Raw genomic sequence first — 26,968 nt, 5'->3', positions numbered from 1 at the left:
GGAATTTAAAGTTGCTGATATTCTCTGCCTCTGATCCTCCAACAAGAACTGGTTCATGGACCTCTGGTTTTCTCCTCCTGAATTCAATAATCAGCTGTTTGGTCTTGCTGACATTGAGTAAGAGGCTGTTGTTGTGGCACCACTCAGCCAGATTTTCTATCTCCCTCCTACATGCTGATTTGTCACTACTTTTGATTTGGCCTATGACAGTGGTGTCATCAGCAAAGGTAAATATGGCACTGGAGTTGTGCTTAGCCACACAATCATACTGTAAAGAGAGTTGAGCAGGGAACGAAGCACACAGCCTTGTGCTGCACCTGTGCTCACAGAGATTGTGGAAGAGATGTTGTTGCCAATCATACAATGTCTGCAAGTGAGGAAATCAAGGATTCAATTGTAAAAGGAGGTACTGAGGCCAAGGACTTGAAATTTATTGATTAGTGCTGAGGGGATGATGGTTTTGAATGCTGCGCTATAGTCGATCCCAATCTATGCATTTCTGCTGACCAGATGTTCCAGGGGTGAGTGAAGAGCCAATGAGATGGCATCTGTTGTGAACCTGATACACTGATAGGCAAATTGGAGTAGATCTAAGTTGCTTCTCATAAAGGATTTCATATTTTTCATCACCAACCTCTCAAAACACTTCATCACTGTGGATATAAGTGTTACTAGACAATAGACTTTGAGGAGGTTACCACGTTCTTCTTAGACTCTGGTGTAAGTGAAGCCTGCTTGAAGTAGGTGGGTGGGTATCTCATACTACCAAAGTGAGAGGTTAAAGATCTTAGTGAACACTGCAGCACAGGTCTTTAGTACTTAGCCAGGCACCCCGTCTGGGCCACAGCTTTCCATGGCTTCATCTTCCTGAAGGCTGCTCGCATGTCAGCCTCAGAGATTGAAATTACAGGATCATCATGGCCTATGGAGGTTTATGATGGTCCTTCCATATTTTGATAGTAAAAATGAGCATTAAAGACATTGAACTCATCTGGAGGTGAAGCTCTGTTGTTGCCTATATCACTTCATTTACTTGGTAAGAAGTGATATCATTCAAGAACTGCCACAACTGTCGAGCAGCCTTCACTGATTTAAGTTTAGTCTGGAATTAATACTTCACCCGTGAGATGGCTTTCCAGAGATTGTACCTGGACTTTTCCTGATCACTAGACTTGAATGCCTCTAATCTGGCCTTCAGCAGATTGTGGATCTTGTGGCTCATCTGAATGATTTTGTGGGGACACACTCGTCTACAGCTGTTTTAATAAAGACTGTGATAACTCACGGTGCATCATTCAGACCCACTGGTGAGTCCTCAACAGGATCCAGTCCACTGACTCGAAGCAATCCCATAGCTGCTTCTCTGCCCCCTGCGACCACCTCTTTGTTATCCAAATCTCTGGAGCTTTGCTCTTTAGTCTGCCTCTATGCAGGGAGGAGAAGCACAGCCAAGTGATCAGATTTCTCAAAATGATGTCTTGGCATAGAACGATAGGCATTCCTTATCTTAGTATGACTGGTCTAGTGTGTTGGGACCTCTGGTGCAACAGGTTATATGCTGATGGTAACTTAGCAGAGATTTCTTCAAACAAGCCTAGTTGAAGTTCCTGACGATGATCTGAAATGCATCGGGATAGACTGTTTCTTGTTTGTCATGCAGCATATCAAGCACTTGATTATAGTCAGCAGTTGGCCTGTAAACTCTGGTGAGGATCACAGATGAGAAGTTTTTAATTAAGTAGAATGGACAGCATTTGATCATTAGGTGTTCAAGGTTGGGAGAACACAAGTTCAACAAAACCGCCACATCAGAGCACTACCAAGAGTCTATGATGAAACACACAGCTCCATCTTTTGCCTTTTCTGAACTAGCAGCTCACTCCATCCTGCGAATTGAGAAGCTTTTAGGTCTGATTGCTATATTTGGCAATGCTGGGTGTAAGCCATGTCTTGGTCAAACACAGAACACAAAAATCTCTCATTTCCCTCCAATACAGCAATCTTGCCCTCAGGTCCTCAATGTTATTCTCCAGTGACTAAACGTTTGCTGACAAAATACTGGATAGAGGGGGTTTAATCCCTCTGTGTTTCACCCCAGTCTGGAGTCCCCCCCCCCCCACCATGCTTCCAGCCGTGGCAATGAACCTTCATCCACTTAAAGGTGCCATACTTGCTTGCTTGAGAGTTAAGTCACTAAATCCTTCAGAAGATCGTAAAATCTGTAGTTCATTAAGTTGATTTAAAAGAACATTGTTTAAGGGGAAATTACATACTTCAGGTTGCAATGAGAGTATATCAACAGGTACATTTAGAAGTATAGCACACAGCCTGTAAAACGTCACCAATTGTAATAGAACAATTTTTTTTAAATAAACATAAAAAATTACCTCTATTGATATAATACCTATCTACTGCATCTCATCCTAGGGTAGGCGCTGCAAAAATATTTCCCTTGGTGAAGGAGTCTGGAACTAGGAGTAAAATATCAGGATAAGGAATTAGCTAGATAAGACTGAGATAAGGAAGAATTTCTGCTCAGAGAGTTAAGCCTTTACAATTCTCTGACATAGTGAGCTGTGAATGCCAAGTTACTGAACAGATTTAGGCCAGAGACTGATGGGTTTTTGGATGAGGATAATCAAAGGGGTTGAACAACAAAAATAGAGTGGAGGCCAAAGAATAGATCAACCACAAAATTAAATGGCAAAGCAAAATTAAATGTCATATGGGTATTCAAATTTGGTTTGAACACCCATATGACATACTTCTGCTATTCTTATCCTCGTAGTTTATGCTCTATAGACAATTATGTTTAAAGTCACTGTAAGAAGCAGAACAGCAAATAAGCTTCTACAAAGAGCAGTGCTGTAATTATCCAAATTGTTTTCAGTGATGTTAATTAAGGAATAAAGTTCAGAAATTGCCCCAGCCAAATAAAATCTGAATATATGATAATTCTCAATAGCACCTTTAATGTGCAAAACACTGGAAGATTCTTAATATGAGTATTAATAAAATATGAAAGTGAGATATTATAGTATCTCATTTGATGAAAACAGGATCAAAGGTAAGGGCTTCAAGAATCATTTTCGAGGAGGGAGGCAGAGAGAGATATAGTGAGTTTATAATAGCAACTAAAAGAATGGGTAGCTTTGACAGTGATGAAAACTACAAAAGGAGATAGAGAAGGTACGTACAAAGGGCAATAGCACGATAGTCATGGTAGGTTTCAATATGCAGGTAGACTGGGAAAATCAGGTTGGTGCTGAATGCCAAAAGAAGGAATTTGTAGAATGCCTTTGAGATGCTGTTTTAGAGCAGCTTGTGGTTGACTACACTAGGGAAAAGCCAAATCTGGAATGGCTGCTGCGTAATGAGTCACATTTGATGAGGGATCTTAAGGTAAAGGAACCCTTAGGAGGCAGAGATCGTAAAATGATAGAATTCACCATGCAGTTTTAGAGGGAGAAGATAAAGTCAGATGCATCTGTATTACAATGGAGGAAAGAGAATTACAGAAGCCTAAGAGAGGAGAGATGATTGAAAGGGATGACAGCAGAACAGCAATGGCTAGAGTTTCTGCAGCCAATTCAAAAGGCACTGGATTGATGCATATCCAAAGATGAAGATGTATTCTAAAGGGAGGATAAGGCAACTGGCAGACAAGGGAAGTCAAAGACAGTATAAAATGTAAAGAGGCATCTAATATAGCAAAAATTAGAGGATTAGAAAGCTTTTGAAAACCAACAGAAAGCAACTAAAAAAGCCATAAGGAGAGAAAAGATGAAATATGAAGGAAACATAGCCAATAAAATAGAAATGAGAGTGGATATCAGACTGCTGGAAAATGATGGAGAGCTAGTAATGGGGGATAAAGAAATCATGAACCATCTTAGTAAGTATTTTGTGTCAGTCTTCACTGTGGAAGACACTAGCAGTATGCCAGAAATTCAACAGCGTCACAGGGCAAAAGTGAATGTAGTTTCTATTACTAAGGAGAAGGTACTTGGGAAGCTGAAAGGTCTTAAGGTAGATAAATCACTTGCATCAGATGGACTACACCCCAGGGTTCTGAAAGAGGTAGCTGAAGAGATTGTAGAGGCATTAGAAATGAACTTTCAAGAATTACTAGTTTCTGGAATGGTTCCAGTGGATTGGAAAATTGCAAACTCTACTCCATTCTTTAAGAAGGGAGGGAAGTAGAACAGGGAAAATTATAGGCCAGTTAGTCTGCAGAAGAACTTAGATAGATTGGGAGAATAGGAAAAGAAGTCACAGATAGAATATAGTGTATGGACTTGCACTTTAGAAGGAATAAGGGCATAGGCTAATTTTTCAACAGGGAGAAAATTCAAAAATCAAGAGGTGCAAAGGGACTTGGGAGTCCTTGTGCAGGATTCTCTAAAGATTAACTTGTGAGATGAGTCAATGGTAAGGAAGGCAAATGCAATGTTAGCATTCATTTCGAGAAGACTAATATAAAAAAAACAAAGATGTAATACTGAAGCTTTATAAGGCATTGGTCAGACTGCACTTGGAGTACTGCGAACATTTTGGCCCCTTATCTAAGAAAAGGTGTGCTGGCATTGGAGAGGGTCCAGAAGAAGTTCAGGAGAATTCTGGGAATGAAAGGGTAAACATATGAGAAATGTTTGATGGCTCTGGGTCTGTACCCGCTAGAGTTCAGAAGAATGCTGGGGGGAGGGGGAAGATTTAGTTGAATCCTACCGACTGTTGAAAGGCCAAGATAGAGTGGATTTAGAGAGGATGTTTCCTACAGTGGGTGAATCTAAGACTAGAGGGCACAGTCTCAAAATAGAGGGATGTCCATTTAGAACTTGTATGAGGAGGAATTTCTTTAGCCAGAGATGGTGAAACTGTGGAATTCATTGCCATAGATAGCTGTGGAGACCAAGTTATTGAGTATATTTCAAGTGGAGGTTGATAGTTTCTTTATTTGTCAGGATGTCAAAGGTTAAGGGGAGAAGGTAGAACAATGGGGTTGAGAAGGATAAATCAACCATGATGGAATGGTGACTTGGGCCCAACAGGCCAAATGGCCTAATTCTTTTCCCAAGTCTGATGGAAATAACAAAAAAGACTGGAATTGGAGGAGCAGAAATCTTAATGTGATGGAGCACCAGCAGAATGCATACATGGGAAAGGGTGAGGCTTTGTGGTGTTTAGAAGGGAGCCTTCTATCACCAAGCTTACTCACTGTCAAGCAAACTATTCAAAATTCTGTTCGATAGCCAGGTAAGAAATAAAGTGATGCATCCTAGGCACAACTGTTCCGACCAAAATACTCCATCACTTATCCACATCTGTAAACAAACGACTGCAGTCCACAACTCTCAAACCAGCTGAACACAGGCATTAAGTTGTGTGTTGGTAGGATTTCCAAGAGTCTATTTTGCTTTTGAATTATGCAGAGCAAATTTTTACAGCAACAATGGGATCCAAGCACTTTGTGCTTCAGCTAACCTGGATCATCAATCAATAGAGCAAAGGTCTGACAAGCACCTTTTATTAAAGGCCCTTTAAAGAGGCTCCATCTTTTGTTGTCTCCCTCACCCCAAATGATAAATGAGCTGCAGTTATTAGCATCTCATTTAATGACAAGCTGCACCCATTCACAGTACTTGCCCAGATACAAAATTAATTTCCTAATTACTGAAGCCTCTCCCGCAATAAAAACGTGTGCAACACAAGGGTTAAAACCTTAATACTCTGAAAACAGTTTCCAATATTTTTCACAAAGTTCAACATATCAATGCTAATAATTAAAGCTTGATCAACAAGTTCTGGGATGCAGCAATCAGCAGCTTCTACACCGTTCAAACTGTGAAACTTCCATATTCACATATCTGGTCAAAAAATGTTGCTGATTCAGATTCATTTATTTACATGTACATTGAAACATGCGATGAAACGTGTTGCTTGCAATAACAAGTGTCACACATTCCAGTACTAATGTAGCATTCCCACAATGTTCAGATCTCAGAGGGTACAAACGTTTGTAAATCAAGTGGCTTAATTTGCTCTAACATGCCTGAAGTTAATATACAAGCCCATCCCAACCTAATATGGAAGGGGGACGGGAACCAGTACGATAGAGCTGTGGGTGAGCCAGCAGGTTTACAAGTAGAGGATGGACGTAACCCCAAGGAAGGACAAGTCAATGACTGGGTACAAATGTAGACAGAGCAAAGAGCTAAATTGTATGACAGAGGCAAAATTCAAAAGGGCACAGAATGCAGGACTGAAGGTGCATTTGAAATAACGTGGACGAATTCTTTGCACAATTAGAGATTAGTCTGTATGAAGTTGTGGGCATCACTGAATTGTGGCTGAAAGGCGGCCATAATTGGGAGCTTAACATCAAATGATAGACTTTGTATCGAAAGAACAGGCAGGAAGGCATAGGCAGTGGTGTGGCTCTGTTGGTAAGAGATGGAATTACATCTTTAGAAAGAGGTGAGTGGATGGAGTTAAGAAACTGCAAGGGTAGAAAAAAACACTATGGGATTCATATATAGGCCTCCAAATAGTAGCCAAGATGTGGTCTTGAGATTGCAAGGGGAGCTGGAAAAGGCATGTAATAAGGGTAATGACACAATTGCAATGGGGTGGGCTTCAATACACAAGGGGATTGGGAAAATCAGTTTCGTGTCAGGTCGCAAGAGAGGGAATTTGTTAAATGCCTCCGAGATGCCTTTTTAGAGCAACTTGTGCTTGAGTGTACTCGGGAAAAGGCTATCTTAGATTGGGTGTTGTGTAATAACCCAGATCCTATCAGTGAGATTAATGTAAAGGAACCCTTAGGAGGCAGTGATCATAATATGATTGATTTCATACTGCAGTTTGAGAGAGAAGCATAAGTCATGTGTATTAGTATCACAATTGAATAAAGGGAATTACAGAGGCACGAGAGAGGAGCTTGCCCAGGTGAAATGGAGGAGGATACTGGCAGAGTAGAGATGGCTGAAGTTTCTGGGAATAATTCACAAGGCGCAGGACAGATCTGTCCCACAGAAGGAGTTCTCATATGGTAGGGGTCAGCAACCGTGGCAACAAGGAAAGTTAAGGAATCCATAAAAGCCAAGGAAAGGGCATACAAGGTAGCAAAAGTGAGTGGGAAGTTGGATGATTGGGAAGCTTTTAAAATCCAACAAAAGGCAAGTAAGAAAGCTATAAGAAGGGAAATGATGAACTATGAGGGCAAACTAACCAATAATATAAAGCCAGATACTAAAAATTATTTCAGTTATATGAAGAGTAAAAGGGAGATGAGAGTTGATTTTGGACCACTGGAAAATTATGTTGGTGAGGTAGTAAAGGGGGACAAAGAAATGGCAGATGAACTTAATAGATACTTTGCATCAGTCTTCACTGTGGAAGATGCTAGCAGTGTGACAGAAGTCCAAAAGTGTCAGGGAGGGGGTGAGTGCCATTGCTATTACAGGTGTCCTCCACTTTTCGAATGTTCGCTTTACGAAAACTCACTGTTACGAAAGACCTACATTAGTTAGTTACCTGTTTTCGCTAACAGAAGGTGGTTTCACTGTTACAATACAAGGCAGCGCGCGATAAAAGGCAGCATGCGCCCCGAGCAGCCATTGATTTCAAGTTCCCTGGCCTCTATCATCTTATTTTCATTATGTATGTCCAGTCCCTATACACCTCCATCCCCCATGAGGAATGTCTCAAAGCTCTCCGTTTCTTTCTGGACACCAGACCCAACCAGTCTCCCTCTACCACTGCTCTCCTCTGTCTAGTGGAATGTCCTCACTCTTAATAATTTCTCTTTTGGCACCTCCCACTTCCTTCGTACAAAAGGTGTAGCCATAGGTACTCGCATGGGTCCCAGCTAGGCCTGCCTTTTTCTCAATTATGTGGAAAAGTCTATGTTCCAAGCCTACACTGGTGACCATCCCCCACTTTTCCTATGCTACACTGAAGAGAGCATTGGTGCTACTTCCTTCACCCATGCTGAGCTCATCCACTACATCAACTTTGCCTCCAACTGTCCTCAAATTTACCTGGTCCATTTCTAACACATCCCTCCCCTTTCTCAATCTCACTGTCTCTATCTCTGGAGACAGCTTATCTACTGATGTCTGTTATAAACTCACGGACTCTCACAGCTATCTGGACTATATTTTTTCCCATCCTGTTACTTGCAAAAATGCCATCCCCTTCTCTAAATTCCTTCATCTCCGCCACATCTGCTCTCAGGGTGAGGCTTTTCATTCTAGAACGAAAGAGATGTCCTCCTTTTTCAAAAAAAGGGGCTTCCCTTCCTCCAGCATCAACACTGCCCTCAACCACATCTCTTCCATTTCACACACGTCTGCTCTCACCCCATCCTCCTGCCACCCTACCAGGGATAGGGATCCTCTTGTCCTCACCTACCACCCCATCAGCCTCCGCGTCCAGCACATAATTCTCCGGAACTACAGCCATCTCCAAGGGGATCCCACCACCAAGCACACCTTCCCCCACCCCCCTCTTCTGCTTTCCGCAGGGATTGCTCCCTACCTGACTCCCTTGTCCATTCGTCCCTCCCCACTGATCTGCCTCCTGGCACTTATCCTTGCTAACGGAACAAGTGCTACACCTGCTCCGACACTCCTCCCTCACTACCAGTTAGGGCTCTAAAAAGTCCTTCCAGGTGAGGCAACACTTCACCAGTGAGTCTGTTGGGGTCATATGCTATGTCCAGTGTGGCCTCCTGTATACCAGTGAGATCCGACCTAGATTGGGAGGCCATTTCGCCAAGCACCCATGCTCCGAACGCCAGAAGAAGCGGAATCTCCCAGTGGCCACTCATTTTAATCCCACTTCCCATTCCCATTCTGATATATCAATCCACATTCAGGCCACACTCAGGTTGGAGGAACACCTTATATTCTATCTGGGTAGCCTCCAACCTGATGGCATGAATATCGATCTCACAAACTTCCAGTAATGGCCTCAACTCCCCCTTCACCATTCCACATCCCTTTTTATCTCCTTGCCTCCCTCTGGTGCTCCTCCCCCTTTTTCTGTCTTCCACAGCCTTTTGTCCTCTCCTAAAAGAATCCCCCTTCTTTAGCCCTATATCTCTTTCAACAATCAAGTCCTCCTTCTAGTTTCACCTATCACCTTGTGTTTCTCTCTCCCCTCCCCCACCTTTTAAATCTACTCATCTTTTTTTTTTCCTTTCCTACCAAAGGGTCTCAGCCCGAAACGTCAACTGTACTTTTTTCCATAGATGCTGCCTGGCCTGTTGAGTTCCTCCAGCATTTTGTGTGTGTTGAATGGTGAAACGACTAAATAGGGTGGATGTGGAGAGGATGTTTCCTATGGTGGCGGTATCCACAACTTCAAAATTGAGGGGCGATCTTTTAGAACAAAACAGGAATTTTTTTTTTAGCCAAGGAGTAGTGAATCTGTGGAATACTCTGCCAGACTGCAAGTCCATGGGTATATTTAAGGCAGAAGTTGATCGTTTTCTGATCGGTCAGGGTATCAAAGGATATGGTGAGAAGGCAGGTGTAAGGGATTGAGTGGGATCTGGGATCAGCCATGATGGCAGATTCAATGGGCTGAATGGCCTAATTCTGCTTCTATGTCTTATGGTCTTGCCTAAAGTTAACATACAAGTCCGTCCCAACCTACCTAAAATTAACATACAAGCCTGTCCCAATCTACCCAAAGTTAACATTCAAGGCTGTCCCAACCTAACCAAAGTTAACATACAAGCCCATCCCAAACCTACCTAAAGTTAACATACGTCTGTGCCAATATACCTAAAGTTAACATGCAAGCCCATTCCAACATTGCTAAAGTTAACATACAAGCATGTCCCAACCTACCTCAAGTCATTTATGTTAATTATTTTGTTCTTCAAAGAAGAACCCTCTGAAATTTCCCTTATCATATTTTTCAATGCATTTCCCTACGGCTTACTCATATAATTGTAAATTTTATGACACTGTATTCTACATATTGGGTTCGAATCAATGAACACTTTGACATAATGCATTTCACATCTTTTCTCAAGCTTTCCCATGCTCTGATATGTACAGGAATGTTACACAAAGTTCACTGGTACAATGCAAATCTCGCTGCAGGCAACACTCTACTAGCAATACTCTACTAACAATACTCAAGTTTTTCCAGAATACCCACCTTACCCAGATACAAAACTAATTCAGCAAGTTTACTTATTTTAAACAAAGGATTGAAAATTTATTTCAACTTAGAAGTGATTCATTGTAAGCACAAACTATTAATATTGTGTTACAATTATAGCTCCCTCAGAATCTATATTTATCCACAGATGAGATCCAATCAATCCATCCGGAGAACAACAAATGCATTTATACACTTCATTAACAGCTGAGACACAAGATCGCGCATACTATGCCCCTACCATATACTCATCATTATTGCTAAAATGCAGTTCCCAACTCCATTTTCATCTGTTCCAAGCATGCACAATTCAATCTGTTCTTCAAGCCATCCAAGAACTGTTTATTCCTTCTGATCACTCATATACAAACATCAGAAAAAGACTATTCTATCCCTTGAGCCTGCTCTGCTAATATGAATGTAACCTCAACTACAAGTTCTCATCCATAAGACATAGGAACAGAATTATGTCTTTCAGCCCATTGAGTCTGTGGCTGTAGTACAGAGAATCTAGCTGATATAGCAGCAACTGGATCTCAGCCTAAACTTAACTCCATAAAACACAGGAGCAGATTTAGGCCATTCAGCCCATCAAGTCTGCTCCATTATTCCATCAAGCTGACTTATTGTCCCCCTCAAACCCATTCTCATGTCTTTTCCCTGTAACCTTTGATGCCCTGACTAATCAAGACTTATAAGTCTCTGCTTTAAATATACCCAATGACTTAGCCTGTAATTTTTCCACCTGCAGTAATCTGCACTAATCTTTCAGTTCCTTGCTTATCAAGTATCCATCATACTCAACCTTTAAAATATTCAAATACTGCTTCCATTCCTCTTGAAGAAAATTCCAGTGACTAAAGGCCAGCTAAAGAATTTCAGCTCCCCTCCCTACTTTCACATTCAATTTTCCACAGCAATAAACAAAAACACAGTTAACTGAAATGTGATAGAGGCATCTCAAAACATATCAATCCTCTGATGATGCTGTCATCCTTAAAGATTTCAATTTTGAGACAGTTCCTTTCATGTATTCACTTGCCCTATTGCATTTCAGGGCTGATGCAGAGTGAAGATCACATTTCAACTTAAAGTTACATATAAAGAGCAATGGGCAGGAAGAACAGCAAGGGAGGTACATGATAAGAATAGAAAATGTTCGAAAGACTCAGCAGGTCAGGATACATCTGTAGGAAAGCAAAATGGAGCAAATTCTTCATCAAACTCCAGACCCTAGGAGTCAACACTTCCCTCTGCAAATGGATCTCTGATTTCATGACCAAGTGAGAGCCTTCGTCAGTCAGAGTTGAACATGGATATTGCGTCCTAGCTATCTAGATACAAAAGCCTGGATAGTACAATATGGAGAGCAAGCTGTTGCCCATGTAGCAAGCCCTAGCTCTCCACGCATCTGATGAACCCAAAGGAACGTCACAGACCGATATAGTTTGGTACCAACAGCGTCACAGGAGTTGCCAGTCAACACTGAACTCAATGTACGGCTGCCTTAGGGACTCCAGCTCCAGATTTTTCCCTCGGGTTTATGAGTGGGTATGGCCGCAAGGCAGCTGAAGTTTGAGATCTCAGTTTTCCTTCTAAATGAGATGCCAACCATGGCCAATGAGTCCTATCTTCCCAACCAACAGTCTACAATTAATATAGACAGGCAGCTTCATATCTGTCCATCAAAAGAATCGGAGGCTGACTTCCGTGATGTCCCGATTTGAGTCCACAAACCTCTGCAGTTTCATGTAGTCGTAGGCAGAGCAATTGCCATACCAAACTGTGATGCATCCAAATAGCATGCTTACTGTGGCCCATTGATAGAAATTGTTGAGAGTCAAAGAAGACATGCCAAGTATAGCCTTCTGAGGAAGTAGAGATCCTGGTGACCTTTCTTGGCCGTGGTTGGACCAGGACAGGCTGTTGATGTTCACTCCTAGGAACTGGAAACTCTCAACCTCAACACCATTGATGCAAACAGAAGCATGTGCATCACTCCCTTTCCTGAAGTCAATGACCAGCTATTTCATTTTGCTGAAAATGCAGAAAAGTTGTTGTCATGGATGCCATGATTATCTCCTTCCTGTTCTTCCCGTGTCTCTATCTCCTTCCTGCACTCAGAGTCACCACTATTTGAGACATGGCCCACTACAGTGACATCATCTGCAAACTTGTAGATGGAATCAGGCTACACAGTCCTGAGTATATAGGGCGTAGAGTGAGGAGTCTTGTGGAGCAGTGGGGTTGAGAATAATCACAGCAGAAATATTTCTGCCTATGCTTACTGATTGTGGTCTGCTGGTCAGGAAGCCAAGGATCCAACTGCAAAGTAAGGTGTTGAGTTCCGGGTGTACAAGTTTAGAGATGAGCTCGCTTGGAATTATTGTATTGAAGGCAGAGCTGTAGTCAATAAACAATACTCTAACATAGGTTCAAATGCTCCAGAGATGAGTGTAGAGACAGGGAGATGGCATCTGCTGTAGACCTGTTTCAGCAGTGGGCAAATTACATGGATCAAGGTGTCTGGGAGGCTGCATTTGATGCATGCAATGACCAAGGTACTTCATTATTGGGGATGTCAGAGCCATTGAGCTGTAATACATTACATTACCTCAATTTTCATAGGTACCAGAAAGATAGTGGTCTTCTTAAAGTAGATTGGAACTTCAGACTGAAGCAAGAGGTCAAAAATGACTGCAGATACCCCTGCCAGCAGCTGCATAGGATGCAAGGACATGGGCAGGGTCATCATCTCAGTCAGATGCCTTCCATTGGTATGTTCACTCTCCGAAGTCTGATTTTGCTTCTGCATTGATGATTGTGAGTTCAGATGCATTGGAGATTGTTGGAGTAAGTGGTGACTTTCCAATTCCATTTTCATTCTAAATATGTTATGCTCATCGCAAAGGGATGCACTGTTATTGATGATGCTGCTCATTATTGTTTAGTAGCCCATTATAACATGTAAGCCCTGCCACAAATAATGGCTGGGCTGGGACTCTATTTTTGGACTGACAATATCTCTTGTCATCCCTGATAACCTTACAGAGATCATATCTTGGTTTCTTTTGGAAAAAAACAGGGGCACCTGATTTGAACAGTATGGTTTGGACTTCAGTATCTACCAGTTGAGCCATGGTTTAAGTTTGGACAACACACTTGCTAATGAAGTAGGTGACTGTGGTGACATACTCATTTCAGCTGAGTACTGAATATTTGAACATGGACCAGTCTACTGATTCAGAGCTCAGCTGTTTCCTCAGACCAACACTGTATGGTTTTCTACACTGAATCCTCAGGTTTCAGCTTCTGCTTGTATGCAAAAAAGACTGTCATTAACGGACAAATATAGGAAAATGGCACTGAGATCAGCGACTATTGTATTGAAAGGCAAAGTATTCACAGTGAACCATACAGCCTATGCCAACAACTTACATTCTTAGACAGCATGTCCCAACAGGAAAGGTTGGGTAATCTAGGGCTTTTCTCTCTGGAGTGAAGGAGGATGAGAGGTAATTTGATAAGAGTTGTACAAGATGATAAGAGGCATAGATAGAATGGACAGCCAAGGCAGAAATGGCTAATTCAAGGGAGCATAATCTTAAGGTGATTGGAGGAAAATGTAGAGGGGGATGCTAAAGCCAAGTTGTTGTTTTTTTTAAAACAGTGTGGTGTGCACTGAGCTCTACGTTATCTTTGCTTATTTCAAAGATACATCACAGTAACAGGCCTTACCAGCCTAACAAACCCATGCTGCCCAATTACAGCCATGTGACCCATTAACCCACTACCCTGTACATCTTTGAAACATGGCAGAAAACTGAAGCATCTGGAAGAAATTCACGCAGTCACAGCGAGAACGCACAAAGTCCTTACAGACAGTGATGGGAATTGAACTTGGGTCATTGGCACTGTAATAGCGTTATGCTCTTCGTGACACTTACAGTGCCAGCCCATATGATTTATGTTCTACGTTAACTTTTTGAATGTAAAACCTTTAATTTCTTAATCATTTTTTGTTAAACCATGGACCAACTCAAGGATAGCCTGTAGAGCAGGGGTGGCCAACCTTTTACATTCCGTGTGTCAATTTTTTCACTCACGAGTTCAGATGTGCCATACAACTCTTGTATCTCTGTTCAATTCTTGTAAAAATATGTTAATATAGAACTCGTGCGTGAAAAAAATCACATCTGAACTCGTGCATGAAAAAATTGACGCATGGAATGTAAAAGGTTGGCCCCCTCTGCTGTAGAGTCACTACCATCTTGTAGAGAACACACACATTTTGCCATCATTGGTAACTTTGCCACTTCTTCAAATGATTGCAAAATGTTTATCAAGCACAACCTCTTCTCATGAGCAAATGTTAGCTTACCATTATTGCTTTGCTCTGCCAAGTAATTCAGAATTTATAACCATTTTCAGTATTTTCTGCCTCTATGCACATCAAACTAATACCATTCCAACCCCCAAGCTTTTCCATTTTATTAGAATATTAAATGTTTTCAAATGCTGCAACTCCACCCTACATCTAATGAGCTGTGAATAATTTCTGCCACTAATTTTAACCATATTGTTAGTACTTGTTATAGTGCTTTATAAATGCAGAGAACTATGAATTGAGCCTTGGTGCAGCTAACCACACAGTCTCTGCCAACAACCAGGTGCACAGGACAGTTATCATCTGTTACTACTCATTAAGGCTACGTCCACACTAGGTCGGATAATTTTGAAAACAAAGCTTTTTCTCTTCGTTTTGACCTTCCGTCCACACTGAAATGGCGTTTTCATCTCCCGAAAACGGAGATTTTCGAAAACACTCTCCAGAGGGTGTAAATTTGAAAACAATTGTTTCGCGTTGTATTGTGGACAGGGTAAACAGAGAGATTTAGAAACGTTGTCATGACAACACCACAACAACAATGCTTTGAGAGATTTAGAAACGTTGTCATGACAACACCACAACAACAATGCTTTTTCTGCTTCTGCTTGGGACTGCGCAAGCAGTGCTGGATGGCTGGTCTTGGTTCTTGATCCTCCAAAATATTCCACATGGAACTTAAACTGGAGGTGGCTTTCAAGCTGGTCCCCTCGGTTTCTCTGTTTGCAACTTCTGCTCTTCTGCCCGTACCCTCCGGTCTCCCAGTCTGTGGTGGTCGTACCTTCGATCTCCTGTACCCCGGGGTCTCCAAGCCGGCACTGTCGCTGACTGACCACCGCTGTTATAAAGCGCAGTCGGTGTGAGCAGCATGAGAGTTAAATTGTAAAGTGAGCTTTTTTGACTAGATCCCCTAAATTGATTTGATTGAATCTATCTTTAAAAATATTAATGTCAGAAATACTGCGCAGGTCTGGCAGCAGAGAATTCCACTCTCTTGGTTCTTGGTTCTTGATCCTCCAAAACATTCTGCATGGAATTTAAACTGGAGGTGGCGGAGGGTGGGCTTAAGAAGGAGATTTTTGAAGAAGAAAAGCTGCCTTAAATTTAATTGGGTTTGGTTGTGTGACTGTGTAGGATTAAGATTATTCCATGCTTTAATTGCGCGGGGGAAAAATGAATTGCTGTACATATTTGACTTGGTAGGTAGTATTTCAAATTGAGTTGAGTGCCCTCTTCTGCTCCTAATAGGTTTGGGTTTGATGTGGGATTGGTAGTCTCTGTCAAGTTGACCATTTAACATTTTGTAATTGTTGATAATGTTGATCTTCGGTAGAGGACGGCTTCATGCGTGTGTTGTTTACTTTATTGTCTATGTTAATAGCTTGTTCGGAATTAAACATCTCCACTGCTTTGCTGACTTTGTAGCCGTTTCTAACTCGCAGAAGCAGCTCGACTTCATTGTCTGTCTAAACGAAGAAGTCCGGTCTGCTTTCTCCAGCGGAGGTTTTCTTTGAATTTCTCAAAAACATTTTTGAAGACTTTCTTTCGCTGTTGTTGTAGGTAGTCTAGTTTTTAACCAACAGAAATAGCACAATGCCGCTGCAGAAACGTAAATATTATACCGTTTCCTCTTCTCTTGTTTTCTGTAGATGTGTCTGTGCATGCCCAGTAGGAGGAGATTCACCCAAATATCTGTTTTAGTGTGGACAGAGATATTTTGAAAAACGCCCAGTGTGGACGCCTGTCATTTTTACTCGAAACCAGTGTTTTCAAAATTATCCGGCGTAGTGTGGATGTAGCCTTAGTCGTATCCACAGTACCCTCTGCAAATCTCTTCATGGCCCCAAATCCTCATCTTCAGAGACACTGAGATCTGTCTTTCTCCCCATCTTAGCTCGAGTCTGTAAGCGCTCCTCATTGTCGTCATGCTGTCAATTTCAACTTTTAACTGCATCACAATTATTTCTTAACTCCTCTGCTTGTTCAATACAGAGAGGTGAATAATAATTTCTTACAAATAAAGACTAATCAATGGGGAACAATGAATACAGAGGTGGTGGTGGTGGTGTGGAGGGAGGTTCAGGTGATTTTATAAAAGCTTGAACAGACCTCAGCTGGAGTACTGAATACAGTTCTGGACACCAAGATGTAGGAAGGGTGGGAGAGCACTGGAGAGGGTGCAGAGAAGGTTCACCAGGATGTTGCCTGGGAAGGAGCAGTTATGAGGAGAGGCCACAAAAGCAGGGTTTGGAGTGGAGGAGGTTAAAAGAGAACATGATTGAGAGATACAAAACACTGGTCCTACTGAAGGGTCTCGGCCTGAAACATCGACTATACTCTTCCACAGATGCTGCCCGGCCTGCTGAATTCCCTAGTACTACAAACAATTGTACTTTTTCTTGTACACCATTCAAAACAATCACATTTGAGGTTCAAAAAAGTGACCCTTTGCCTTCTGCAAAAGCTATTTGGAGCCAGGTATTCCAATCAATGACATGAGATTAGAAGTGTGAGTTGTAGAGGTGCCCCGCCCTATAAAAATGACACACAAAGTCAGGTTACTGACAGAGCCTGCTCTTCTCCAAAAATATCTGTTTATGTGCATCATGTCTCAGTCAAAACTTTCAGAGGACCTCAGAAGAAGAATTGTAGAGATGCATGAAGTTGGCAAAGGCTACGAAAGCATTTCTAAAGACCTGACTATTCATCAGTCCACAGTAAGAGAAACTGTCTACAAATGGAGGAAATTCAGTACTGTTATTACCCTCCTTAGGAGTGGGTCCTGCAAAGATCACACCAAGAACACAACGTGCAATGCTGAAGGTGGTGAAAAAGAATTCAAAGCTAACAGCAAAATACCACCAGAAATCTCTGGAACTTGCCAAAGTCTCTGTTCCTGTGTTCACTATAAGAAAAACACTGAAAAAGAATGATGTTCATGGAAGGACAGCACTGCTCTCCAAAAAAATCATTGCTGCACGTCTCAATTTTTTAAAAGAACATCTGGATGTTCCACAATGCTTCTGGGTCAATGTTCTATGGACAGATGAGACAAAAATTGAACTTTTTGGCAGAAATGCATACCACTATGTTTGGAGGAAAAAGGGCACTACACACCAATACAAAAACCTCATCCCAACTGTGAGGCTTGGTGGAAGGAGCGTCATGGTTTGGGGCTGCTTTGCCGCCTCAGGGTCTGAACACCTTGCAAACTTTGAGGGAACAATGAATTCAAAATTGTCTCAAGACATTTTACAGGAAAATATCAGGATAGTGGTCCGTCTCCTGAAGCTTAATAGAAGTTGAATAATGCAACAAGACAATGATCTGAAACACAAGAGTAAATCAACAACAGTATGGTTTAAAAAGAAGAAAATTTGTGTTTTGGGATGGCCAAGTCAGAGTCCAGACCTTAACCCAATTAAGATGCTGTGGCATGACCTGAAGAGGGCTGTTCATGCAAAGTATCCCAGAAATATTGATGAACTGAAACAGTTCTGTATGGAGGAATGGTCTAAAATTCCTCTTCGTCTTTGTGTAAGTCTGATCAGCAGCTACAGAAAATTTTTGGTGAAGGTTATTGCTGCTAAAGGAGGTTCTACTACTCAGTAAATACAAGGGTTCACATACTTTTTCCAGCCTGGACTGTGAATGATTAAACAATGTGTTCAATAAAGATATGAAAAGTACAATTGTTTGTGTGTTATTAGTTTCGGCAGATTGTACTCATCTATTATTGTGACTTAGATGAAGATCAGACCACATTTTATGAGCAATTAATGCAGAAAACCAGGTAATTGCAAAGGATTCACAAACTTTTTCTTGCAATGGTAGATAAAATGAAAGGACGTGGGTTCAGGAAAAGGAGGTAGAGAATTAGAGAGGAACCTTCTTTTCACCAAGAAAGTATCAGATACCCTGGGAACACATTGCCTGAGACAGCGGTTGAAGCTGGGTCACTGAAAGCATTTAAAAAGTGACCAGATAAGTACTTAAACATAGGGCAATAGGTGAATTGCTGGGTAAAGGGGTTAATACTGAAGGTACCCATTGTTTGGCATGGATGAGTTGGACTGAATGGCTTGATCTCCATGCTGTTTACCATGAACTCTGGTCCTTCATCAACAATTCCCTTCTCCTCTGCGATTATCATAGGTTGAACCAGAAGACTTGCAGTCTCAGCATTACTTGACCTCGAGGTAAGCTTCTGACTCCATATCCTATAATCATATGGATTACCTACTTTTATCTCTGTAACACCACACGATTCCATCCCTTCTCAGTTTATCTGCTGCTGAAACCCATGTTCGTGTTTAGCTTTCCCCAGGCGTGGTTATTTCATTTGCCGTTAGAATCAGAATCAGGTTTAACATCACTGGCATGTGTCATGAAATTTGTTGTTTTGCAGCATCAGTACACAGCAATACACAATAATTTAAAAACATAAATTACTATATAAATTAAATTAGTAGTACAAAAAAAGAGGAAAAGCAATAGTGAGGATTCATTAAGAATTATGATGGCAGAGAGGAAAAAGCTGTTCCTGACACAGTGAGTGTGTGTCTTACAGAAGGGGCGGCTCTGGAAAAGCAGGCATGTTTTCATCCCTCATCAACAAAAGCAGTTTCAACACGGGCATCATGGGCTGAAGGCTCTGTTCCTGTGCTATACTACTCTATGTTCTGTAACCCAAGGGATCAATAACTTTGAGGTTCTGTTAAAAAGAGGAAAGAAGAGCGCCTGAGGAGAAAGAACCATTTAAAATGTTAACTAGAAACAGAAAATGCTGGAAGTCCTCAGGCAAAAACCAAGGGAACAATCTCCAATCCTGATATCAGGTAGCTTTGGGACCATTGCAAAAGCCGTCATTTAGGAGTGAAATCCTCACAGTAGGAAACTGGACCGACAGAGGAGGGAATCGCAGAGGTTAAGAGAGAGAACTCAGAGACTATGGGAACTTTCAAATAACCAACTTAAGTTGAAAAACATTGTTCAGAAGTTTGATTCTAAAAAGGCCCTATTTTCCAGGAAGAGAGGAGTAAACGAGCTAGAACTAAATCATTCTGATTTCATGTTTTAAGTGAATATGGATAACAGTTCTATCATCAGTTTATTGAAAACAGCCACTGGAATGTCTATGTTAAGTGCATGTGTAGGAAACACACAGTAAATGAATTCCTATAAAATGCCAAAGGCTGAAGAGAAATGCATACTGTGATGGAGAATCAAACATAAGCAAACATTAATTGATTGCTACTTCTTTCCACAAGTCTGATCCATTCCAATTTTTTCATGAACCATTCTTTATGCATGAGTAGTGAATGCTACAAAGTTGTGAAACTGGAACCACCATGGCTAATGCCATTCCCACAAGTACTATTTCCAACATTACTGGTATCAGAATCTATAATTTGTCCTGCCTTTCATCCATTTAAGGCAATGAAACCAAACCCTGAGTACCATAGTTTCATATCAAACAGTAATACTAATGCGATCACCCAAGTGGAGTATGATGTTCTCCTAAGGAGTTATTCCCTTTAATGGAGAATGCCTGGGCATAATAATGCTTAATGTGGTAAGGCTAATGCACATGGTCCTTGACAAATCAGGGTCAGGGTCTAATGGCATGGTGCAAGAAAAGTGGGAACTTTTCACTGCTGCAGCCTTCCTCTGCCTTCACTGCCGCTGTGACATGTCATCATCTTCTGCCAGCTTCACCATTGAGGTCTTGGTTGGTTTGCTCCTTGTCTGAAACTTCCCCCTTGACCTTACCGCCACGGATGAACCTACCAGAGCTTTGCTCCAAACAACATTGTTCTCGGGATCTCAGGAGCCCACAAGCCTCTCCACCCCAAAGCTGTGGGGACAGGAAAAAAGAACTGGGTGTTTCCTTACTTCTGACACTTAGTGCTACAGTGAACTGTGTACTCACCATCTGAATCAGGACTGAATACATGCTCTGAAAGTGAAATCTGGTTTTAGAGATGAGCTTTTAGCTACTGGATACAGTCTGGACTATGCAATTAAATTAGCATGACTTTTAATTTTCACTCGCACATACTTCTTAACTAAAGCTGGAAGCATTAGATAAAAGCAATCGCCCTAAAACTCAACAAAAGAAAGCAACTCAACCTATCAAGACTCTCTCAACGAGGTCCTCAGAATTTGCAAATAAGACACTCAAGGCCATCATCAAATTATCTGAGCCTAAAGTAGCATAATATTTGCAGAGTTTGCCGTTGTCATGGTGTGGAAACCAGCTGCATCACTGACTGGTATGGGGGTGGGTGGCTACTGCACAGGATTGAAGCAAGCTGCAGACATTTGTAAAATTAGTCTGCTCCATCATGGGCACCAGCCTCTCTAGTATCCAGGATATCTTCAAGGAGCGATGCCTCAAAAAGGCAGCGTACGTCATTAAGGGCCCTCACTATCCAAGACATGCCCCTTCTCATTGTTACCATCAGGAAGGAGGTAGAGAAGCCTGAAGACAGACAGACATTCAATGATTCAGGAACAGCTTCTTCTTCCCTGCCATGGAATTTCTGAATGGACACTAAACCCATGAACGTTACCTCACTACTTGTTTTTCATATTTCTGTTTTTGCACTACTTATTTAACTATTGAATATATATAAACACACACCATAATTAACAGTTTGTTTTCTATATTATCATGTATTGCATTGTACTGCTGCCACAAAGTTAACAAATTTCATGACATAGGCCAATGATATTAAACCTGATCCTGATTCTGATTCTGAAGTGAAATATATCAATGAAAGGATTCTAATGATGTGGCAGATACGAAGACGACAGCAGAATAACATTTTCAGATAATGAAGATTTTCTCTGTGTTAATTTGAGCTTCAGCTAGGTATTGGTTTAGAGCAGGAGTTCCCAACCTGGGTTCCATGGACTCCTCGGTTAATCGTATTGGCCCATGGTATAAAAAAGGTTGTGAACCCCTGGTGACGGTGCAAGATTATGTATCAAGACTCATTATTAGATACTTGCATTGGAACCTTACAAATACAATCATCTACACTTTGCAGGAAAGGGACAACCTCCAAGCACATCTTTCACCAAAAAAAACCTCAAAAGAAAGGCAATTATTTAAGGATGTGTCCTTCTGCCTGAAATCCATACCAGGAGATTTTAGTTCAGTGTTTTCCAGCTGCCACTCATACTATAACTTTATCACTTCATCAATTTGGAATCAAATGTCCTCCCACTCAAGGAAATCCTTTGCAAAGGATGACCGCTACTATTAACGCACGGAATTGAAATATTATTTAGCTACACCAATTCAAAGAAAATCATTCTCACCCTATAAAATGATTCACACAGGAAACCACAATATTTAAACCCTACAATGAATGAGTTACTATATCTGAGTTTGAGAAGATTCAGTAAGTCACCAAAGAATCTTCCAAATTTCTACAGACATATGGTGAAGTGCATTTTGACTGGCTGCATCACTGCCTGGTATGAAGGCTCCAATGCACAGGATTGCAAAAGGCTGCAGAGGGTTGTAGATTCAGCCATCTCCATCACAGGCACATCATACCCACCACCGAGGACTTCAACAGGTAGGACCTCCAACAGTATGTACAGTCAATATCCAGCAAATGCCCTCTGAAAAGATTAGCTTTATTTGTTGCAGATACATTGAAACAGGGTGAAATGCATCATTTTGCTTCAAGTCAAATCAGTGAGGATTGTACCAAGCAGCCTGCAACTATTGCCACACTTCTGTCATCAACGTAGCACACCCACAACTCACTAAACCCCAATTGGTAATTGGTGGTACTGTGAAGAAATGTGCTAACTGATATGCCACCGTGCTGCCTCTTCTCATTACCATCATCAGAGAGGGCATACAGCCGCTTGGAGACTCAGTTATGATACAGGACCACCAGCAGATTTCTGAACGGTCCATGAACACGAGTAATGCCTTTGCATTGTACTGCTGCCTCAAAATATCAAATTTCACATCATACAAGTCCGTGACAATAAATCTGATTCCGACATTCACATGCTTTAGAAAGAGTAGATCATTAGATATACTGCACTTATTTCCAAATGACCTACACTCTTCAGTATGGTCAAATCACACAAAAATTTGAATCTCTGCAAATACAATTGAGATGGCTTGGACTATAGGACAGGTTTCTATCCTCTATGACTTCGCTACATATCCTTTGGCGTGTTCTCTAAATACAGCTCAGCTGGATTCCAACTCCAGCTGTTACTTTCCTTATGGAGGTGGTTCAAATTTTAATTAACATGAAGATTGACCAAATGCTCCTGTTCAATGGATGCATTTTGACCCTAAAGTCAAGTTCCCTATTTCTGTACAGGAAATTCACTGAGACATTTGGCAAGGATGGGATAGTATTCAAGCCTTGTCTAATTGTGTTGCCACATATCCAACAATGTGTTAACTATCGGAGTGTGAATATTGATACAAGCTTTGTTGCCTTCAGTACCTGAATTCAGTGAATAGAACACAAACCAGCTCCTCAAACACTTTCCAGAACACAGGAGTTTGTGGAATAATAATCTCATATTTTCTTACCCCAATAACAAGCATTAAAATTCAGAATATGTATAGCCAGTGATGGGAAAAGTGTTTTTATTCACATACACCAAGATAAATTTGTAGTGCAGAAGCAGCTTCAGTTTAACATACACGCAAAATGATTCCTGCTTAGCAACAAATGAAAGTGTAATTTCAAAGTTAACTGCACCAGTGGTCCAGATAGACTGACTAGAAACCAATTATTGTTGCCGTGTGACTGCATTCTAAAATGGGAAATAATGGCTGGTCTGAATGTATCCCAAGGTAAGAAAGCAACAGAAACAGCATGGGCAAAATAGGCTATATATGTTTATCTGTGATGAAAACATCATGATTCACTGATTGAGATGCATCCTATGATAAAGTGGCTGCACTGCACTGCAAATTCATGCCACGTTAAATCAGATTCCCTTTAAAATCCACAAGTCCTCTAATTATAAGGAAGGATCATTTAACTCCAATGGCCTTAATAACTTGTGTATAACCAGTCAATAACAGACCAGGTAATTCCATTTCATCTCACAGGAAATCAGCACATGAGAAAATCTGGTCTCATACGAATAAAACTTTAACTCTATCCTCTCTCCTTTCAGACAAATGCGTAAAGTGATAAAACAGTTATAACAATAACAGATATCATTACTCAAACAAGTCAGCTATTTTTTTAGTATTGATCAAATAAGAACAGAACAAAAATTCCACCTGCATTTTTCATTCATTATATCAGACTGTTCAACTAGAACCACCGTCTGCTTTTGCTTGTTATCAAGTCTACTCAGAACCCTACTTTAGACAAATATGCTTTGAATTCAGGTAATACAGTTATTGTTCCATATTCTTAGCATAAATCATACAAATTGCTCTCCCTGGTATTTCACTATAATAAAATAGTCTCTTCATACTCAACACCAGTCTGTAAAGATAGAATTTATCATACTGCAGGCTGCACTTTCACAGGATCTCACACACATGCAACTGAAACAACAACAACAATGGAGATGAAAAACTCAGGAAAACTGTAAAGGCAAACATATCGAGTCAGGAAATAATACAGAGCAAGTCCATCAGGCTGCAAAAGGAATGCTTCAGAGATCCTTTTCTGCCACAACAATATTTCTTCATGGCTGTCTACAGAAAAATTTTGCATGCTCAAGCAATTTTGATGGTAAACTGATGGCCTTGTCCTGTATAACCAAGTTTCCCATTCTTACACAGCTAAGAGACTACATCTTTAACCTAGGGCCAAGCTCATGGTTGACATTTCCAGATGTGCCAACAAATCTCAGCAGCTTAGGGTACACTAGGCTATCAGATATCACCCGATCCCCATAGCCATGCTTTTACATCCCACATAAACACACAGAAATAGGCCATTCGGCCCCATCTTTTACTACAGGACCATTGACACTCTGACTGCATCTCTCTTGATTCCCTTAACATCACACCAATCTCCTAGATCACACAAAGTCAGATCTAAAAACACTCATTTCCTCCTCTGAGACACTGTGCTCCAACTTCCCCAATTCAGGACAAGTGACTCACGAAATCTCTCCACCCCCCCCCCCACCCTCATCTATATGAGGGGTATACATAGGGTAAATGCAAGCAGGCTTTTTCCACTGAGGTTGGGTGAGACTAGAAATAGAAGTTATAGGTTGAGGGTGAAAGATGAAATGGTTAAAGAGATCCTGAGGAGAAACTTCTTCACAGAGGGCAGTGCAACTGTGGAACAAGCTGCCAGCAGAAGGGATGGATTTAAGAGAAGTTTGGATACGTACTTCGATGGGAGGGGTATGAAGGGCTATGGTCCAGGTGCAGGTCAATGGGATCAGGCAAAATAATACTTTGGCACAGACTAGACGGGCAAAAGGCCTGCTTCTATGCTGTCGTGCACTATGAGATCAGATGGAAATTTGGGCGGAACATTGGCTGATGAAATTGTATCCCAACAGTGCAAGGTGATGCAAATACTTGGGGGGGGGGGAGAAAGAACAGGTAGAGTAAATGGTTGGGCATGGAGAAATGTTGACAAGAGACAGAAAGATCCAAGTCAATAGTTCCCTGAAAATGGGAATGCAGGTAGATAGGGTGTTTAAGGTAAATGGCAAACCATCAATCAGGTTACAGAACACAAGAGTTGGGAGGTCATGGTACAAATTTACAACTTTAGGTTGAACCAGAAGTAGTGTGTAACACACACAATGCTGGAGGAACTCATAGGTTGGGCAGCATCTATGAAGAGGAATAAACAATCGATATTTCAGGCCAAGACTCTTCATCAGGACTGGAAAGGAAGGGGGCAGAAACCAGAATAAGAAGGCGGAGAGTGGGGAAGGGAAGGAGTACAAACTGGCAGGTAATAAGTGAGATGTGAAGGGGGAGGTGAGTGGGTGGGGGAAGTGCATTAAGTAAGAAACTTCAAGGTGATAGGTGGAAGATGTTGAAGGAGGAGGAATCTGATAGGACAGGATAATGGACCACAGGAGAAAGGTAAGGAGGAGGGGCACAAGAGGGAGGTGATAGGTAGGTGAGGGGAAGAACTGGGGAGAGGAGCCAGAACGGAAAAATCAGTTCAGTTTGTGGCAGTAATGCAACTTTAAGTTGGGCTGCCAACTGCCATTAGAACTCAAAAGGAGGAAGAAGAGGAATGGAAGAAGAGAGAATGGCGAGCGGGGAGAAATTGCATGATGTTACTGCTCCAAACTGAGAATGGATTCATCAAGGTAGCAGAGGCCACGGGTATAGAAGGATGGTGCTAATGCAGGAAATTAAGATGAGTGTAGATGGCAAAACGGCAGTATGGATGTAGTGGACTTTAGTGGACACAGGTTGTACCACTCACTGTCTCTGCGACATCTTTCCCATGTTAAAGTTGTTCTTGGTATTGATGCCTCATTGCCCCACCGTGACCCTAGTCCTGTTCCCGACCCTAGGCCTCGGATCAGCCAGGTGCGCCCCAGACATATATATGGCCCAGAGCCTCCTTGACCCCTGAAACTCTGATCCATCACACTTAGATACCCAGGTAAACCCCGCATCACTGAACTTCGTGGCTTCCCTTGTTTGTTCCTGACTCTCTACCCCACACTGACGCTCAACTATTGCAGCCTGACCTCGCACATTAACTCGTATCGTGACTGCCTTGGGACCCCGTTAACACTACACAGCCAGCACAACCCTCACTCCCATCGAAAGGCCCTGCTACCCCACTTTTGCCCCCAGAACATCTCACTGACCGCTTTACCCCTCAGGTCAGAGCCCTTTCTCTGAGTGCATCTGACCTCATCCTGCTTCCCTCCTCTCTCTATGACCACATCCTGCTTCCCCCTTCTCTGTGACCCCGTCTAACCCTCCCACCTTTCCGTGACCGCGTCAGGACCCAAACTTAAACCCCATTAACCCTACCCGCTCAACCCAACCCCCGTTCTCCAAGACATCACCGTACGCTAGTACCCTTGTCACAGCATTCCCCCGATCCCTCTCCTAACAACTGGACCACACTGCACTCGGTCCCCAGCCCAAATTTACCTCCCGGTTCAGGCCGCAGCCTCTCGTCTCCAAGCAGCAGCAACAGCAATTCGCACACGGCCTGACGTCAACACGCCCCCTACGGAAGATTTGCGGGGTTGACATCACGGCGCTACGCGTAGCAAGGCAGCAGAATGTTGGGAGTTGTAGTTCCGTGTTCTGACCGCCGCCAAGCATCTAATCTCCCACTTGCATCTGTGGTGGCTTATCCTCATTCTCAAGGCTCCTCAACCTCAATAACCACCTCTGAAGTGCAATAGACTTATAGTATATGATAAAAGTGACTTTTC

General features: G+C 41.9%; 1 protein-coding gene across 7 annotated transcripts in view; it reads right to left on the bottom strand.

Moving 5' to 3' along the window:
* The window catches only part of r3hcc1l (R3H domain and coiled-coil containing 1-like), a 333,433-nt gene extending 306,688 nt beyond the window's left edge, over positions 1 to 26,745 (bottom strand). For 6 of the 7 annotated variants that reach the window (XR_010020964.1, XM_063071402.1, XM_063071400.1 and 3 more), the window contains exon 1: positions 26,679 to 26,745. The gene's annotated coding sequence lies outside the window, so the exon portion shown is untranslated. Of the gene's footprint in view, positions 1 to 2,387; positions 3,469 to 26,678 lie in introns of those variants that run through there. The other variant, XM_063071398.1, reaches the window with a different exon arrangement.
* Between the last annotated feature and the right edge of the window lie 223 nt (positions 26,746 to 26,968).

This window comes from Mobula hypostoma, chromosome 19, assembly GCF_963921235.1.
Source record: "Mobula hypostoma chromosome 19, sMobHyp1.1, whole genome shotgun sequence".
Classification (NCBI taxonomy): Eukaryota; Metazoa; Chordata; class Chondrichthyes; order Myliobatiformes; family Myliobatidae; genus Mobula; species Mobula hypostoma.
Note: the sequence above shows the minus strand (reverse complement) of the source record. Positions and strands in the feature narration are given on the sequence as shown.